The following is a 20,270-nucleotide window of genomic DNA, read 5'->3' as shown; positions in this document are numbered from 1 at the left end:
GACATGGAAAAATGGACTGGTTCCAAATTGGGAAAGGAGTATGTCAAGGCTATATATTGTTACCCTGCTTATTTAATTTATATGCAGAGTACATCATGAGAAATGCTAGGCTGGATGAAGCACAAGCTGGAATCAAGATTGCCAGGAGAAATATCAGTCACTTCAGATATGCAGATGACACCACCCTTATGGGAAAAAGTGAAGAATAACTAAAGAGCCTCTTGATGAAAGAGAAAGAAGGGAGTGAAAAAGTAGGTTTAAAGCTCAATGTTCAGAAAACTAAGATCATGGCATCTGGTCCCATCACTTCTTGGCAAATAGATGGGGAAACAATGGAAACAGTGACAGACTTTATTTCTTTGGGCTCCAGAATCACTGCAGATGGTGACTGCAGCCATGAAATTAAAAGACGCTTGTTCCATGGAAGACAAGCTATGATCAACCTAGACATTATATTAAAAACCAGAGATATTACTTCGCCAACAAAGGTCCATCTAGTCAAAGCTATGGTTTTTCCAATAGTCATGTATGCATATGAGAGGTGGACTATAAAGAAAGCTGGGAGAAGGTGAGGGTGGGATGATCTGAGAGAACAGCATCAAAACATGTATATTATCAAGTGTGAAACAGATCGCCAGTCCAGGTTGGATGCATGAGACAAGTGCTCGGGGCTGGTGCACTGGGATGACCCAGAGGGATGGGGTGGGGAGGGAGGTGGGAGGGGGATTCAGGATGGAGAACACATGTAAATCCGTGGCTGATTCATGTCAATGTATGGCAAAAACCACTACAATGTTGTAAATTAATTAGCCTCCAACTAATAAAAATAAATCAAAATAAATAAATAAATAAAATAAAGAAAGCTGAGCACCAAAGAATTGATGCTTTTGGTTTTTTTGTTTTTGTTTTGGGTTTTTTTTTTCCATTTATTTTTATTGACATGAACCAGCCATGGATTTTGACATGAATCAGCCATGGATTTCGAACTGTGGTGTTGGAGAAGATTCTTGAGAGTGCCTTGGACTGCAAGGAGATCAAATCAGTCCATCCTAAAGGAAATCAGTCCTGAATATTCATTGGAAGGACTGATGCTGAAGCTGAAACTCCAGTACTTTGGCCACCTGATGTGAAGAACTGACTCCGTGGAGAAGACCCTGATGCTAGGAAAGATTGAAGATGGGAGGAGAAGTGGATGACAGAGGATGACATGGATGGATGGCATCACTGACTCGATGGACATAAGTTTGAGTAAACTCCAGGAGTTGGTGATGGACAGGGAAGCCTGGCATGAGGCTATCCATGGGGTCACAAAGAGTTAGACATGACTGAGCCACTGAACTGAACTGAACTCCAGGGTTCCTTATTTCCTCACATTTGTTGATGTTTCCTATAACGGCATCCATTGCTACAACAACTGCTTCTGCCATTAAAAGCAAAACCCAACATTCTACTCAATCACCTCAACTCTCATTCTCCCACTTTCTACCCCATAGACAGAAGCTCAGCCAGGAGAATATGTGGATTTTCTTGGGGTGGGACAGGCAGTCCTTATGTTATGGTTGAATGCTTTTTCTAAGCTCATGTCACGTGAATCACCTAGGGGTCTTAACACAGGGGTCATTAGTTCTGGAGCGGAGCCTGAAATTCTAGCAGGCTACCAAGTGATGCTGTTGCTGCTGGTCTAAGGACACTTGGATAAGTGGCATTCCAGTAGTCCTCAGGTTGCCCTGTTTTAGAGTTAAAGGAACTCTGAGTCCTCCACTCTAGTATCCTTACCTGGAGAACTCCATGAACAAAGGAGCCTGGCAGGCTACAGCCCTTGGGCTCGCAAAGAGTCAGACACAACTGAGCGACTAACATGCACTGAGTCCTAGAGATTTAGAAATTTGATTTATGTTAGCGTGTTGAGTGAAAATTCCCCTTTCTGTGGATTACTCACATTAACCACATTCATAGTTATAATACAGATAGGCAGAGAGGTTAAAAATGGGCTGTAATGAGAAACACCAATCATAAGGTTCAAGATGCTTAAATTCATAAGGCCAAACATTATCACCTTTGGGCTCACCTACAGGAAAAGTTGAATAGTAATTAAAATGTGAATCAGAGAGTGCAAAATCTGAGCAAGGATGGTTGGATCAATTGAATATACATACATCTCACAATTTCATATGTGTCCTCAAATTCAAACTTGTTAGTCACCCTCTACCTATCTGAATCTCTCTTCTCCATGACTTCTATTCTTTCTTCATATTTGATAGAACAATAGAAATTCTTTATCTGGACCTTCCATTTAAAGATAGGTACATTGTTAATTAGGTATTCCCTGGTAGCTCAGCTGGTAAAGAATCGACCTGAAATGCAGGAGACCCCGGTTTGATTCCTGGGTAAGGAAGATCCCCTGGAGAAGGAAAAGGCTACCCACTCCTGTATTCTGGCCTAAAGAATTCCATGGACTGTACATTAACTGAAATTCATCCTTTAGAAAGTTTTTTTTTTTTTTTTTTTGCATCCCATACCTGAGATGCTACAACATTTCTAAAGTCACACAATCAGAATGAGCAGGGGTGTTGCTCAGGGTGTCTGGGAATGGAACCCACCCCCCTTCCATGTGCCATTTTGGAACCTTCAGATTTGTGCTGCAAAGGCCCTTGAGTGACCTGAGGTCATAGAAATGCTCAGCTGGATTTTGTTAAGATCACTGAATAACAATTTGCAGAAACAATTACAAATCTATCAATGTCATATAGAAGGTCAGTCTAAATATTTTTTATGATCTTACTGTGCATAGAAATATAGGTGCTGTGGAGTATTTAAAATCAAAATTTGAGAAAAATGTAGTCACAATATTTGACAGACTCCTTTGTTTAAGCCACTTCAAATTAGATGCCTGTATCTCAAGATTCAAAAGAAAAAGGAAGTCCATTGACATGTAATTAAACATTTTTGAAAGGGTAAGGCTGAAGTTCTAGCCCAGGAAGACTCAGGCCCTCAGATGACATCATCACGTCAGCAGATGGCCACAAAAATTCTCATACTCTGAAAGCTAGCAGGGCAGAAACCCATAAATAATAATTTGTCAGCATTTTAAAATCATTTTTAAGAGTTGCTTTATTAACCATTGATTGCATTTTTTTTTTTTCCTATTCTGAGCAAATCACACAAAGTGAAACTAAACAGATCACGCCATTACCACGTAGGACAGGAGATGCTGGAGAGGTTCTATTAAAAATTCTTACTGCTTTAGGTCACAGGATGGGGACTCTGATGTGATTCCTATCCCAGTGTCCTCAAAAGAAATGTTAATCATTGCAAAGGGAGATAAGAGAAAAACTCTGCAAAGGAACTAAAGAAGTGAAAAAAAAAAGATTCTTTTGTTTTAAAAATAAAGAATGTTTTTTCTTACATAAAAGGTGACAGACTATACCAGAAGGAGTCATTTGCATCATAAAACACTACAGAAATGAACTAGGCTGAGCCAAAGGTGTCGTGGGGCTTGCAGTCAGCAGAAATGCTCACACATTTTAATAAGTTCAAGGTTTAAGACTGTGTCTGGGTACACTGGAATCAGCATGAATGCAGAAGTCAGAGAAAACTTATCCTGCAACAAAAAGTTTGACTGTGGGTTTCTTAATGATCTCCAGCCTCAAGCTTCACTTTTAACTGTTTGTTGGGTGACCAGAACAAGGCAGTCTGCATCTCTGTCTTTTTCAGTGTCTGTTTGGTAAAATGGGGTTGATAATACCCATCTCTGAGTTCTTGTGAAAAGTGAGTACATTGAGGAATGCGAAGGGTCTGCTTAATTGTCAGTTCCTCAGGTGAGTCTCCCCTGCCCCTTTCTGATATTAAAAATTAAAAAGTCATTTAACATTGGAACATGCGTACTGGACTCTTCAAGGTTTATGAATTCTATTAATATTTGTCTCTCAAATAAAAGAACAATTGGGGGGGAAATTGCATGCAGCCAAATCCATTTGAAATGGATGAGAGTTGAGCAGTAAATAATGAAGAAGAATGTAGACAGATACATAAAGGGACTGGGACCATTTTCCCGCTAATAGGTGCCACAGACAGTTCATTACTGATAAATGTAGAATAATGATGTCCTTAATGAGTCTTTTCACGCACAAATTCATCATAAAACAAGAGGATGAGGTAAAACAAAAAGTCTTTGAATAGTATTCATGCAGCATAGAAAGCAAGGCTAATTTCACATCCCAAAAAAAGAGCTACAGAGTTAATTCAGTGTTCTGAGATTTAATTCATTGTGCTTATAGGCAGCTTCCTAACTTAATAGCTTTTCTTCTGATATCTCAGAGGTGAATTTCAACCTGCCACCCAGTTGGGGACACTTGAAAGAGCCCAGAGGTTGAAGCTGTGTTGCCCTGCGCTTGAATGCCCATACAGACCTTTATTACTTATTTGACCTTGAGCCATTCTGTGCCCTAACTTTCTCCTTAATAGCATGAAGACACTAACAGCTCTTCTGTGCACCTCACCCTTGGATGGTGTTATGGGTGAATTATGTTCCCTCCAAAATTTGTACACTGTTGTCCTAATCCATGGTATTGCAGAATGTGGCTGTATTTGGAGTTGGGGGTCTTCAGAGAAGCTGTCAGCTACAAATTGGCACTTGCCATTGGCATTTGCCATCTCCCTTGGGCTATGCTTAGTCACTCACCATGTCTGACTCTTTGAGACCCCATGGACTGTAGCCCGCCAGGCTCCTCTGACCATGGGTGTCAGGGGAAACATGCTGAGTGAAACTGCCCACCCTGGCCAGGCACCATAGTAACCATTTGCAGGAGTTTTTTTACAACAGGAGGTCCTGGTAAGGAACAGGGAACTAGTAAGCCTCCACCAACCAGAAGAGTTTGGGAAAGGTCAAAAGGAGACACCACCACTCCGACCACCTCCCAGAATCCTTCTCTCTGGCATCCATCTTGGATGAACAAGGCCTGCACCACCAGGAAGGACTCTGTAGTCAGAAGGATTGCCTAAGGACACCCCGGAAACTAATCCCATCACCATAAAACCTGAGACTGCAAGCCATGTGACAAAGCTGTTCTCCTGGATTCCTTTACCCTCCTGCTCTCCGCCCGGGCACCCTTTCCCAATAGAATCTCTTGCTTTGTCAGCACATGTGTCTCCTCAGATAATTCATTTCTGAGTGTTAGACAAGAGCCCAATTTTGGGCCCTGGAAGGGGTCCCTCTTCCTGCAACATGGGGATTCTCCAGGCAAGAATACTGGAGTGGGTTGCCATACCCTTCCCCAGGGGATCTTCCCAACCCAGGGATTGAACACGGGTCTCCTGCATTGTAGGTGGATTCTTTACCATCTGAGCCACAGGGCAGCCCAAGATACTGGAGTGGGTAGCCTATCCCTTCTCCAGGGGATAACTTCCTGACCCAGGAATCGAACTGGAGTCTCCTGCATTACAGGCAGATTCTTTACCCGCTGAGCTACCAGGGACCTCTACAAGGACTAAAACATGTGCTGCTGGTGGTTGCAGCTGCTGATTTTCAACATCCCCTGAAAGAAGCTCAGGAAGGAGGGTGGAAATGAGATACTCTGGGCTCTAGGAAAAGCTGGCAGGACAGGTCTTCAGATAGTTAGATATATTCAGAAGCTGATTTTATGAGCCCAATTCTTGTATCTCCTTATATCTAGAAAAGCACTAAAACCCTTCATGGTGATGACTTTCCCATGACTAGTGAAAAGCGTCATGAAACTAGCAGAAATCTTCTAGAAAAGCATGTGCTTGATTGTATCTATCCACCTTTCACTGAAATCACATATATACTGACCTTTCCCCCCTGCCTCTTTGGAACAGGTTCTCAGAGCTCTCTGCGGTGCTATCTCTCAGGCTATGGTCCTCATTTTACCCCAAAATAAAACTTAGTTTGCAACTTTCACGCTATGCACTTTTATTTAAAGTTGACAAAGTAATGAGTTTAAATGAGATCATTACGGTGGACCCTGATCTGGCCTGACTGGGGTCTTTATACAGGACCCAGACACACACAAGGAAGACCATGTGAGGGCACCGGGAGAAGACAAATATCCGTAAGATGAGCATTACCCCAGAATAAACCAAACCTGCTGACAACTTGATCTTGAATTTCTAGCTGCCTAGAATTATTAAAAAATAAATTTATCTTGAAGTCCACTAGTCTGGGATACTTTGTTATGGCGGCCCCAGCATCACCACTACAGTCACAACCTGAAAACATCAGGTGATAATTTTTGTGCACCTGCTCCATAAGTGACACTTCCTTGAGCTTTTTTGACAGCTACAGATGAGGACGTCAGACACAGATGCTATATGCTCGTGTTTTCTGAATCAATAGTGCAAAACAGACACTTTAGAAGTCATGTCCACTACTTTCTCCTGCCTTCCATGTACTTTGATTATGAGGTCTTTCTGTGCAATGTTCTCAATAGTGGACTCTTCAAAGGCCACTGTTTTGGTAATGGGATCAAAGCAAGCTGAGCTAATCAGATCTACACAAGTAGATATCTGTGACAAGTAGAATTTAAAGAGGGCCCCTTAAGACCCCTTCACCACTCCAGTGTATATGCCCAGTATAATCTCCTCCTTCGGAGAGTATGGGCTTCCCAGATGGTGCTAGCGGTAAAGAATTCACCTCCGATGCAAGAGACAAGAGATGTGAGTTTGATCCCAGGAAGATTCCCTGGAGGAGGAGATGGCAACCCACTCCAGTATTCTTACCTTAAAAATTCCATGGACAGAGGAGCCACAGGGCCACAAAGAGTTGGACATGAGTGAGGGACTGAGCATCCTGAGAGTGAGTGGGTCTGTGGTTTGATTAGGTTAGGTTATATGGTAACAGTGATGAAATACTCACTCTCACAATATTATGTATGAATCTGACTTAGAAGACCAAAAGGGAAGTTTCTCCAGCTTTGAAGAAGAAGTGGCCACACTGTGAAGGAACAATGTTTTTAGGGTGTGAGTTGGCTTCTAGGTGCTGAGAGCAACACAGAAAGAAAATAGGAACCTGAGTCCTGCAAACGCAAGGAACTGAATTCTCCTAAGAGCTTGGATAACTTTGGAAGATTTCCCAGATGAGAATACTGAGTGCATTGCCATTTCTTTCTCCAGAGGATCTTCCCAGCCCAGGAATGGAACCCATGTCTCCCATATTTCATGTACTGCAGGAAGATTCTTTACCGCTGAGCCACCGGGGAAGCCCTTGGAAGGGGATATAGAGCCCCAGATAGGATATAAGCTGTGGTCAGCACTTGGGTTTCAGTCAGACCTAACCTAAGACCCTGAGTTGAGGACTCAGCTAACCCCGGCTCAGACTCTTGCCCCAAGGAAGTCTTGAGACAATAAACTTGGTTGCTTAAAGCTGCTAAGTTAATGGAAATCTGTTACTTCAGAGATAGGAAACTAATGCAAAGCCAGAACGCTGGTTCTCTTCTGTTCTTACACAACTTCCATGCACAGACACACTTTCACACACAGCCACATGCACTATATTTAGGGAATTGTGTCTTATTAGCATCAAGCCTTATCTCACCACAGAATTTCCTTCTTCCTTTGGTAGAGAATCATAACACTTGACAAAAGAAAAAAAAAAAAAAATCTCTGTCTCTCTTTGACCGTGAAGGAAAGAAAACTTTAATATCCATAACTTCAAGTCCAGGGGTAGCTTAAAGGACCAGACAGGTTGGATTATAGAATTCCTCAAGGAAAGAAGCATTTATCATCAGTAGGTGTTCCTAGCAAGTGATCAAGTATCAACCAGTAAGTAAAAAAGAATAAAGATAATATAAAATCTATCTCTGTCATTTCCTGTTTGAGCCTGCCTAGTCTTTTGTCTCTCTAAACCCAAGTTTTCTCATCTGTAAAATGGGAACAATAGTGCCCATCTCCTGAAATTTTCATCCTTTATTGAGATACAATTTTGTGACTTAATATTCACCATTATAAAGTATACAATTCATTGGTTTTATGTATAAAGTTGTGTGGCTATCATCATTACTTAATTTCAGAATATTTTCATCACCCCCCCCAAAGATCCTCTTTACCCAAAAGCAATCACTCTCCATCCCCTCTCACCAGTTCCTAGCAACCACTAATTTACTTTCACTCCCTGTGGATTTTTCTATTCTTGACATTTTATATAAATGGAATTATACAATGTATTGCCCTTTGTGTCTGATTTTTTTCGCTTAGCATAATGTTTTCAAAGTTCATCCACATTGTAACCTCATGAGGTTTTGTAATTAAAAAAAAAAAAAAAAAACCTCTCTCAATCTAGAGCTTGGCTTTCTGTGAGGCATCAGTAAATGTCAACTATTATTATTAATAAGATAAATATTATAGAACTATGGGCAACTAGCTTTTGAAGCCTAGAGATCATTTCAACTCATCATGATATGCAGTGTAGACATCCCTGCTCTCAATATCCTTGATGGAATATCCTTCAACTTTTTCTGGAAAATCTCCAGGTGCTAGCTAGGAACTCACTTATTAAGAAAAGCAGACCTTCCCTATAGCTACAAGATTCTGACTACTTAATATTTACAGTGAAATAGATCCTGCCTTCTCTCAACTTCTACTAATTAGTGCTTCTTAAGGTTTGAATTGCGTTTCCCTCAGAAACGCAATATGTTGAGCGCAACACCCAGCACATTGCAGATGTACTCAGGTCAAGACAAGATCATCAGAGTGGACCATAAGCCAACAAGACAGACATCCTTATCAAAATGGAAATTTGGAGCCAGGTACACACAGAAAGTTGCCATGTGAAGATAAAAGGCGGGGTGGCATTTCTATAAGCCAAGGAATACCCAAGATGGCCAACAAACTACCAGAAATCAGGAGAGAGACCTACCACAGACACCCTCATAGCCTTCATAAGGAGTCAACCCAGCCAACACCTTGATCTCAGACTTCTAGTTTCAAGAACTGTGAGACAAATTTCTGTTGTTTGAGCCACCCAGCTTGTGAAACCATTAGAGCAGCCCTAGAAAACTAATACAGCCCTGTAGTTTTTGCTCAGGTGCCCAACAGTTGGCCTGTTCCTACACACGTGATGATCTTTCAAACACTTGACGTCAGCTCACCTGTCCCATCTTGAAGTCTCTTCCCCTCCAGATTAATGGACTGTGCTCTCCCCGCTGTGTGACCTCCACTCTGCTACAATCCCCCTGCCCTTCTCTGCCTGTGCGCATAAATCAAGGCAAGCTTTCTGAATGCTTGCCTTCTCTCAACTTCTGGTACTTGGTCCTTCTTATGGTTTGAATAGTGCTTCCCTCAGAAAACACAATAAGTTGAACCCAACACCCAGCACTGGGCCTTGAATAGTACATGTTCTTAATATACCAAATAATCACTTTTGCCATTTTGTTTGAACCATGGGGGTCCACATGCAGAATAGGATGGACCTATATTATTCAACCCCTGCTGGAATTGAGCAACTCAAAAAAATAAGGTTGGCATAACCAAGGTGGGGCTTCCTGGAGTGAAGTCCAATACTGCTCACCATGCTGACTTCTCTCTTGCTAGACAGGCCACCATCCTTTCACACCTAGATTTCTGCAATAACCTCCTAACTGCTCTTTCCACTCTTGTCCCTCTTACAGTTCCTCATCCACCTTACGGCCAGAACATTCTCTGTAAGACACAGGTTGGATTAGGAATTAAGATCTTTGTGTGCAGTTTTCACTGAGAGGACACTAAAATCCATCCTTGGACTACAAGGTCCTACATGAGACGGCCTCTGTCACCCTCTCCAGTCGCACCTCCTATCATTCTCTCCAGTCACCAACACGTCTCCCTAAGTTCTGAACACACAGTCATTCCCACCTCTCCATCCAAACCTTTAGTCCTTTCTCTTTATTGAACTCTTCCCTCTTTTTCCATCGTCTCATCTTTATGGCTAGATTCCCCATCACTGTGGCCTTAGCTCAAATGTCCCATCCCCAGAGATGCCTCAATTCACCATCCTACCTAAGATAATGATCCCACTCTATCCCAGGGTCTTGAGGTGTGAGCATGTGCGTGTGTGTGTATGTATAGTAATTCATGCCTGCTCAGAGTCTTCTATTTTCCAAAACTGATGTGTCTATGGTTTTTCCGGTAGTCATGTTTGGATGTGAGGGTTGGACTATAAAGAAAGCTGAGTGCCAAAGATTTGATGCTTTTGAACTGTGGTTTTGGATAAGACTCTTGAGAGGCCCTTGGACTGCAAGGAGATCCAACCAGTCCATCCTAAAGGAAATCGGTCCAGAATAGTCATTGGAAGGACTGATGCTGAAGCTGAAACTCCAGTACTTTGGCCACCTCATGCGAAGAGCTGACTCATTTGAAAAGACCCTGATGCTGGGAAAGATTGAGGGCAGGAGGAGAAGGGGATGACAGAGGATGAGATGGTTGGATGGCATCACCAACTCGATGGACATGAGTTTGGGTAAACTCCGGGAGTTGGTGATGGACAGGGAGGCCTGCCGTGCTGCGGTTCATGGGGTCACAATTATCAGACACGACTGAGCGACTGAAATGAACTGAACTGAACTGATGTGTCTGTGTTGATTATGTAGTTTATTCATAACATTGTTCCCAGCATTGAGAACAATATCTGGTATATAGCAGTTGTGCATTGAATATTTGTTGAAAGAAAGAATAGATATATGAATAAATTGGAGTTGGCAGAAAAAGGAATTGGGAGATGAACTTTGGAGCAAGAACACCTCTGAATTATACACAATATGGTTGCAGTGAGGAAGTATGTTTAATGTTCTTAGAGATAAATTGTGGTTGGAAGCCAGGATTGATGAGGTTGAAAGCCATCATCAGGTGTTGTGATATCCTCTCCTCCATCCTTTGAAGCTTTTGTGTAACATCCAAGATGTTAAGAGCAAGGAATCTCGTATCGAGCAAGCAAGGTCAGATGCTTCAAGAGTCGAAATTCACAAACACAGGGCACAGGGTGGAGCAACGCCTTTACCGGAAACATCCTTCCAGGCCCCAGGTGGGGTCTTAAATATGTCACTTGAGGAAGATGAGAAACACGGAACTACTGTTTCCCAGCACTTCTCTGTCCATCTGTCTTCCAGGAGTTCCTGAAGATTTGGCAATTTTGCTCCCTAACTGTTGACAAAACATCTGAGCCTCTTTGGAAAAAAATCTGCCAGAGAGGGAAGGATCGTTAAAACAGGCACCAATAATCCCCAAACAGAGAGCCAGGAGCCTGGCCAGAGGCAGCCCAGCCTCAGACAAATCAGGTCCCAATGAGATCTGCCGAGCGGGAAATGGCTCACTGCACACCGCCTTATGGTTCGCACCAGCTGGCTCCCCGCACGCCCTTCCTTGCTGAGTTTTAATTTCCGAGCCAGACGCACTGCCACAATTATGCTTTACTTCCTTTTATGCATCCTGCTGTGGGAACACAGAAGCTTCTGGTAATTAAACGTCTATTTTGTGAACAGTGAGGAAGTCTCTGCACTCAACCGTTGTTCTATTTGCTGGAGATTCAACAGGGGGAAAAGCCCAGAATTTTAGCCCTTGGATAGATCCCAGGTCACCAGGGCACTGACCCATTAACTCTGGAAGCAATTTTGCGGTGAGAGAAATGGGACATTTGGAGTTCGATGAAGTTCTGGCCAAGCCTCTTTTTATACACTCTGTGCCTTTGAGCCACTCTCTGTTCTGGGAGCCAGTTTCCTTGTGATTCCCCATCCATAGAAGGAGAAAGCCTTGTAAAATAAAGGTAAATTTCACTAAGATAAAAGATGTCAATATGCCTTGCTGACATGTTTTCTAAGCTCCATCCTTTGTTTTCTTTAGCATAGGACCGACTGACCCTGCTACCCTCTGAGACTCAGAGAATTCTACCTGACATGCACACCCTTCAAAAAATAAGTACAGTACTGAAAATCAGAGAATTTCACATGTGGGTTTTTTTGTTTGTTTTTTGTTTAATTTTAATTTTTTAATGCCAAAAACATTTTGTATTGGAATATAGCTGACTGACAATATTGTGGGAGTTTCACATGAAAAGACAAGGGACTCAGCCATACGTATACACATATCCATTCTCCTCCCAATCCCTCTCCCATCCAAGCTAGGGTACATGACATTGAGCAGAGTTCCATGTGCTATACAATAGGTCTTTGTTGGTTATCCATTTTAAATATAGCGGTGTGTACATGACCTTCCCAAAGTCCCTAACTATCCCTTCTCCCCACCTCCACAATGTTTTTGGCAATTTCCAATTTACCGTGAAAATACTGGAAGATTTGTCAACGTGAAAAACACACTCATACATGGTAACAGTCCTCTGGAACTGAGGCATACCTTTGGCAAAAGAGCCTGTGGACTGGGAATTTCTCAAACTTTTAAGTGCATCTTTGTCACCAGGCCGCCTTGTTTAAATGCAGATGATCTGGTGTGGGGCCCCAGCTTGTGTATTTCTATCAACTGAAATATGGACACAGGTTGGGGTGGAAGCTGTTTGGAGTAGAGAAAGCTTTGACTGCCCGAGCACACTATAACTCTTTTCTCTTCCCCTCTTTGTTGTCTTCCAACCTCAATGTCAAACAACAGGTGCCATTTATCATTACTCTTCCTCTATTGTCCTTTTATATTTGGAATGCATTTTTCTACACCTGGTTTGCTTCACTCATTTGTCACCTGCCTACTTAAGAATATATTTGAATATTTAACTCAACTTTAAAGGGTGTTTCGTAACCCTAGCCTGGTTGAATCAGTCAAAGCCCCACCAAGGAGAAAGGTATTGTCAACTATTTTTGATGGAGAGAATTTGGGGTGCATAGGCAAAGGTTTGACTGAGGTGAGTCAGCCCAGCGTTCGCAGCAGCAGGCACCATGGAGCCCTGGGATGGCAGGTTCAGATGGGGGAGGCAGTGTCAGCAGAGATGCAGGATCCCTTGGCACACACTGGGACATTAACGAGCCTGTCGGGCAGAAGCTGGAATCACAGTGAAAGTGCTGCTGCTGTGTGGAGGCAGCTTGAGGCAGACAGGAAGGGTGACTTAACCTGTCTTCCCTTTTTTGCAAGGACACTATCTCCACTAATGTCTCCCATTAGGTGAACCAAGCTGGAAGCCAGCTGGCGTGGGAGCCAGAAAAAAAAAAAGTGTAGCCTTCAAGGAACAGAATCTGCTCCCATATGAAGCAGAAAACAGCTAGACTAAACTTAGGTCTGACGACAGGAAAATCAGGTTTGGCCCTCTACTCCTGGGTGAATTCTCACTGCTGTCAAGTGAAACGAAGATCTTGAATCAGATTTCTGAAGAGCCAAAATGCTTTCCCATACTGCCTTAAAAATGAAAGGAAAACTTTTATTCCACATTTAATACCTACACATTAAATATAATTTTTTGCAACACTTTTGAAAAACTGGAAAGATCGCTTGCACAGACATTAAGAGAACTGTGCTCTGGTCCAAGAATTGCCATACAATGACTTTTTTTTTTTTACATACAAAAAGCTGCAGATATTTAGTGTATACAACTTGATTTTTCTGGCATTAAGCACACAGCAGTGAAACCATTATCACAATCAGGGGCACAAACTTGTCCATTATCTCCCAAAATTTGCCTGTCCTCTTAATTTTTTTTTTTTTTTTTTGGTTGGTATTGTTATTGCTGTTATTGGTTTTGTTTTCTCTCTCTCCTTTTGTGGGAAAAACATGACAGAGGGTGGGGTGATTGGATGGCATCACCGACTTGATGAACATGAGTTTGAGCAAGCTCTGAGAGTTGGTGATGGACAGGAAAGCCTGGCATGCTAGTCCATGAAGTTGCAAAGAGTCAGACACGACTGAGCAGCTCAACTGAAGATCTATCACCTCGGCAAAATTTTAAGTGTACAATAAATTATTGTTAGCCATAGGTGCCATGTTGCATGGTAGATCTCCAGAATTTACCTACCCTACATAACTAAAAGTTGGCACCCTTTGCCACCTCCCCCATTTCCTCTCCCTGCCATATCCCCTGGCAACTATTCTCTGCTTCTATGAATGTGAGCATTTCCACCTCACTTGACTAGATTCTGCATGTGAGAGCTTGCAAAATTTGTCTTTCTGGGTCTGCCTTATTCCACTTAGTATAATGTCCTCCAGACCCAGCCATGTTGTTGCAAATGGCAAGATAATCTTCTTTTTTTTTTTTTTTTTGAAGTCTTAGTAATATTCCACAGTCTGTATTTTCTTTATCCACTCATCTCTCAATGGGCACTTAAGTTGTTTCCATATCTTTACTGTCTCTAACTCTGTAATGAACGGGAGTGCAGGTAACTCTTTGAGATCCAGATTTCAATTCCTCTGAACAATGTCCAGAAGTGGGATTGCTGGATCAAACGGTAAAGAATTGTCAGGTGATTATGAAGTGTCCTTGGTAAATTGACCTGACCAGTTTGGCTTCCAACATACTTATTTGTTAGACAATGATAATTGCTCTTCTGCCTATTTTATAGGATTCATAAGCAGCAAAATAACATTAAAAAGCACTTATCTATGTATCCATTCAATGAACAATTAATCAGTTATGAGTACTATGTGTGTGTTAGTCGCTCAGTTGTGTCTGACTCTTCATGACCCCTTGGACTATAGCTCACCAGGCTCCTCTGTCAATGGGATTCTTCAGGCAAGAATAATGGACTGGGTCCTATGAGTGAGCACTATGTTTTCTAGTAACTAGGTATCTGCAATAAGAAGCTTTCCCAATGCTGCTTTCTCCATCAGGCCTTATGTTAAAGATCCTATATGTGCTTCCAATGCTCCTGGGTTTGCCTATTGTATTGCTCAAGGTCCAGTTAGGAGGCAGAAATCACACCAGTAATCAAACAGAGAAAATTTAATGTAAAGCATCATCAATTTGAAACAGGGCATTAATGACTAGTGGATGTCTGTATCAGAGCAATTTTATAAGATACAGAATTAAGTATTTTTCTCCCCATTAGAACTGGAGCTGCTTCAGAGCAGGAACTGTGCCTCCAGTTAACTGTTTTAACCCTGGGGCCCCAAGTGTCTCCAGACCTAAGCCCAATGTTGGACATCCAATGCGTGTTGAATGAATATTGAGGACATGAATGGATGGGAACTTAAAGTTTAAAGGGATGTAGTGATCCAAACTATTACAATGTGTTGCTACACCCATTTCAGGGTAGCTCTGAACAAAGACCAATGAGAGGAAGGTGGTAAGAAGGAGAGGAGCATTGCAGAGAGTAACAACAACACAAGGGATATTCTGGAAACTAGGGGTTACCCATCTTTTCTAAAGCATGAGTTTTGAGGGAGAGAGCAGCAGAATATAAAGTTGGAGAAAGAAGGCAGGAGATATGCCCCCAAGAAGGAGTTTAGATCTTATCTAGTATAAGGGGAGCTCCTGAAGAGTTGGGCAAGAGCCGTAATAAAATAGGAAATGTGTGGGGATTGTCATCCTTGAACTCTAGCAATGATGCTTTATCTGACTGGAAAGGGCTGTGCTCTGGTGAAGCATTGCATTTTATGGAAACAGACATAGGTAAGTCAATCAAAGTAAAGCAATTCAAAAACGAGGAGTGAAAAAGGAATTGTCAGGACTTGCTACTAGGAATCCTACCTGATTAATTTACTTATGATAAACAATACTGGAAATGTTCCTATATTTCTTAAAAGCTGTGTAGCCAAGAGAATCAAACATTTAAAACACAATTTTGAACTCTTTTCAAAGAAATGATAGCCAAGCGATAATAACTTGGCATTCAAATTGTCCAAAAGACAGTGGTTGTATTGATAGCTTTGGGATCAAAACACAGGTTCACTATATGCAAATTCCAACAGTCACATAAAACAGACTTTTCCTATTTCCTTTATGCCTTCCCTATAAATTCACACAGGAACATCAAATGCACCAGAACCAATACTATTTTAGATAAAACTTCTTTAAATTCTCAAATTTATAGAGTCACCTACTCACCTAGCTCCACTAAGCCTTAGTTTTCTCACCTGTAATAAGGGCACAATTGTTCTCTTTTCATGGATGATATGTATTCCTATTAAAAGCATTATTTTTCCTGTAAGAAACAATATAATTTTGTGAAAAGATATTTATAAAAAGCACTATAGTTTTACCTTGCATAACTCTTAATTCATTACTGTGCTTAGTCGCTCAGTCATGTCCAACTCTTTGCGACCCCATGGACCATAGCCCTCCTGGCTCCTCTGTTCGTGGGGATTCTTTGAATCCCCAGACAAGAATACTGAAGTGGGTTGCCATGCCCTTCTCCAGGGGATCTTCCCAACCCAGGGATCGAACCTAGGTGTACCTTCATTCATTCTAAGTAGATCATAAATTAGTGGAATATTAGGGTTATAATCCCCAGCTACAGAGTGGGGATTATAGAGTGGAAATGGTGTCTCTTTCTATATGCCATTGCTATATTTAAGTAAAAAAATGGATCAGTAGGACTTATCCCTGTAACAGAAGCATTTACTATGAAAAAAAAAAGTGAATTTCTAGAGAATGGCATACTGATAAGAACAAATCCCTTCTATGTTTGGAACTAGTCACTTATTTAGCCCTGCCTAATTAAAACCAAGTTTCTAAGGGTTGAATGCCTCATAAATTTTACCATATAATGAACACATAGTTGTATTTATTGTTTAATTAAATTAACTATAACTTGGTATTTGTGTTCATATCAATTATTCTCTGAAGTGTTTTGGTGCTTCAGTTGATATCCAAATTTCCTCTAAGTGAGCAACAGCTCCCTGATCAGTAGAAAATGTGAAAACTAGAAACATTTAATTCAGATGGCTGATGTGAGGATTAACTGAGATCATGATTGTAGAGTACTTATGGTAAGCCTTGCATGTGATGCTTGATAAATATATGGCGGCCACTAATATTGTTTTTATTTTAATTATGTTCCATTGCTGCTATTGATGATAGCCCTTGAACATTGTGTAGAACACTGTGTAGCCCACAAAAGTAGTTGATCAATAATTTTAAATTATCTTATGTTAGTCTAAATGATGCATGATAAAAGATTTATGGGTTGAGGGTGGAGAAAAGAATATTAAGACATAATGTTCTGTGTCTTGATATACCCTTATTTAATTAAAGTGCTTAAATGAATGTCTATTATGACCTTACTTAAGAATAAATCATGTAGATCACCAAGCTATGTATACACAATGAAGCAATTCAAACCATATAGGAGATCTCAAAATAGTCTCCTCTTCTTTCTCTTATGTAGTTTATTTTATTTATTTATTCATTTGTTTAGCAAGAGAAACTTTGTTGTAAAGATTGCTAGTAGAACTTCTATTCTGAGCATGTGTGTGTATTTAGTTAAACAGAAAGAATATCAGTTGGAGTACATGGTGTTCATTCAATTATAAGACCTTAAGGTTACTCTTTAGTTGGTGAATATTAAGTAGGTATTCAGAGAAATATTATTAACACGATTTTTTTTTCTTAGAATGTAACTTCTTACAGCTCAAAGACTGCTGGAGAGAGGGATGGAAAAAATTCCTCTGGGGTCTACATTCCTTTCAAAGTAAGAGGAAAGAAATACAATGCGTGCTACACAGTAAGAGCTCAAAAATATGTGTTTAATAAACTAATAAATGAATACTGATTCTCTTTTTTTTAAAAGATTAAACAATACTACTTATAAACATTGTCATCGAAGTTTGGAGAAATATTTACTGTTATAAAGTTTTGGCAAGAATACAAATTGGCACAATGTTTGGGAAAGCTAGTTTGAATATAGGGCAAATGTTTTTAAATGGCTTTGCCCATTATTTTTAAGGTGAACCAGTTTTGTGCAGATGGACATTCCCACTGTAAAATATATATATTTGAAGCATCAAAGTACTATTAAAGCAGCAACTACTTTACCCAATGTCCATACAGGTGATAGCACTACTTTTTATTTCAGTGGATTGGGCTCATCGTTTCTCAAGAGCAGCTGGCAGACTTACAAGCAGAAGAAAGCTTCCATCATCCTCCTGAGTCTATGAGATGAGGGACCTCAAACAAATCTCAATTTTAAAAAATGTTATTACAATTTATTTACAAAACAAAAATCGATATAGAGAACAAACTTATGGTTGTCAGGGAGAAAGGTGGGGAGGGAAAGATTACCGAAACTGTGCATGCTCAGACCTGTCCCGCTGTTTGTGACTCTATGGACTGAAGCCCACCAGACTCCTCTGTCCATGGGATTTTCCCCGCAAGAATACTGGAGTGGGTTGCCATTTCCTCCTCCAGGGCATCTTCCTGACCCAGGGATGGAACCAGCGTCCACCCGCGTCTCCTGCATGGGCAGGTGGATTCTTTTGCCATTGAACCACTGGGGAAGCCCATTGGGAGTTTGGAATTGAGAGGTACCCAGTGCTGCATTTAAAATAAAATGCCTTCATGTAAAAACGTATATACATAAAATCTATTGAAGAGCTAAAAAAAAAAATGTGTGTGTTAGTCGCTTAGTCCTGTCCAACTCTCTGTGACCCATTGGACTGTAGCCAGCCCCGCTCCTCTGTCCATGGAATTCCCCAGGCAAGAGTACTCAAGTGGGTACCCATTCCCTCCTCCAGGGGATCTTCCTGACCCAGGGACAGAACCCAGGTCTCCTTCATTGCAGGCAGATCCTTTACTGCCTGAAACAAAATAGATAAAATCTATGAGACAGGAAGCTGGCCTGTCACTTCAGCATGTATAAAGGATCTGGATATATAAATGTTTGTTAAATAGAAAAATGAGTAAATAGATCACAAAATTGATAAATAAATAAATGCATATTTAATGTCATTTATTTGGAATTCCAAATGCTAGGACAAGGGGCAAGACTTCACAGACATTATGTCACTTGTCAAGAGGAGGCTAAGGAAACATGATCAGTAAGTGTGATGGGGAATCCTGGATGGGATTCTGGGATAAAAAAATTTATTTCAACTGAAGTCCCATATTTTAGGTCATTTGCATAAAGCTTTAGCTATTTAGTTTGGTTTTGGTGCAGAAATCTAAATTCTTAAGTAAAATCAAATATACTATGAGCCAAAAACTGATTTTTACTTTTTTCTGATTTTTCCTTCTGTGTTAACTCATTTAATACTACAGAATAACACACAAAACACAGCTTCATAAAATCAAGAAAAGCCAATAAATACTTTTATTTCATTGTTAAATTTACTTTTATCATCTTTTCATATTTAAAAATAATTTAATACAAAATCCTTAAGTTTGGAAGCAATATTTTGAAAAACACAGAATTCAAAAAGGGGCTTTTGTAAGGAAAGAGGAGGTACTATCCTTGCTATTAAGCAAGATGTTAAGATTCTTGGCATCAGGACCAAGTGTTTTGTCAATTCATTGGCCTGTGGCTTGTTTTATCACCCCAAATTAAAACTCCACTAGAAAAAAAAAAAAAGACTATTAGTTTTTAAAATGTTTAGTTCTTTTAATTTTTAGTTTCAGATGTTTACTCTTATCCCATTGCTTTTGATAAAAATGATTAGCTACGTATAATGAAATATTCAGATTCAAATGTATCACATTTCATATGTTTCGCAAACATATGTTTCAACTGTATATCTTAAAAATTTTCTTGGGGAAAGGGCTCTTTTCCAAACAAATATATCTCAAAGTCAAGCTATTTCTGAATTTCACTTTCATTGCAACATATTTGTAATATATTTTTAAAATTCCAAACATTTTTAAATGACAAATTTCTTTAACAAAAACTAATATGGAGGTTTAAAAACATGGTCCCCAAAATGTTGACTCTCCTTCCATCACACTGTAAGATATATGTCCTCTCTCCTTGAATCTAGTCTCTCTGTCTTCTTGACCAATACATGGAAATGACACTGTACAGGTTCTACACCTAGACCTTCAAAAACTGATAACTACTATTTCCTGTCTCTACTTTTACTCTTAAAAATCTTGCCACCAGACAGTGAGGACAAGCAAGCCAGTCCATAGAAGAGACCTCATGGGAGAAAACTGATGGACAGCCAGGTGACTCACTTATCTCGTAAATGAGTCCTTGGGTCCCAATTGTACCACCTCAGCTAATGCTGCATTGAGCAGAGATGAACTGTCCCTGCTCCCCAAATTACAAACTTGTGAGAAAAATAAATTGTGGTTGTTATTTCGTTCACTTAATTTGGGGGCAATTTACCCTGCAGCAAAAATAGCTAGAATACTCCTGCTTACAATTTTATAATCTACAACTGAAAGAAAGTTCTTAAACACATTTACATTCTAGTATCTTCTAAGT

The sequence above is a fragment of the Cervus canadensis genome, chromosome 26 (assembly GCF_019320065.1).
Source record: "Cervus canadensis isolate Bull #8, Minnesota chromosome 26, ASM1932006v1, whole genome shotgun sequence".
Taxonomy (NCBI): Eukaryota; Metazoa; Chordata; class Mammalia; order Artiodactyla; family Cervidae; genus Cervus; species Cervus canadensis.
Note: the sequence above shows the minus strand (reverse complement) of the source record.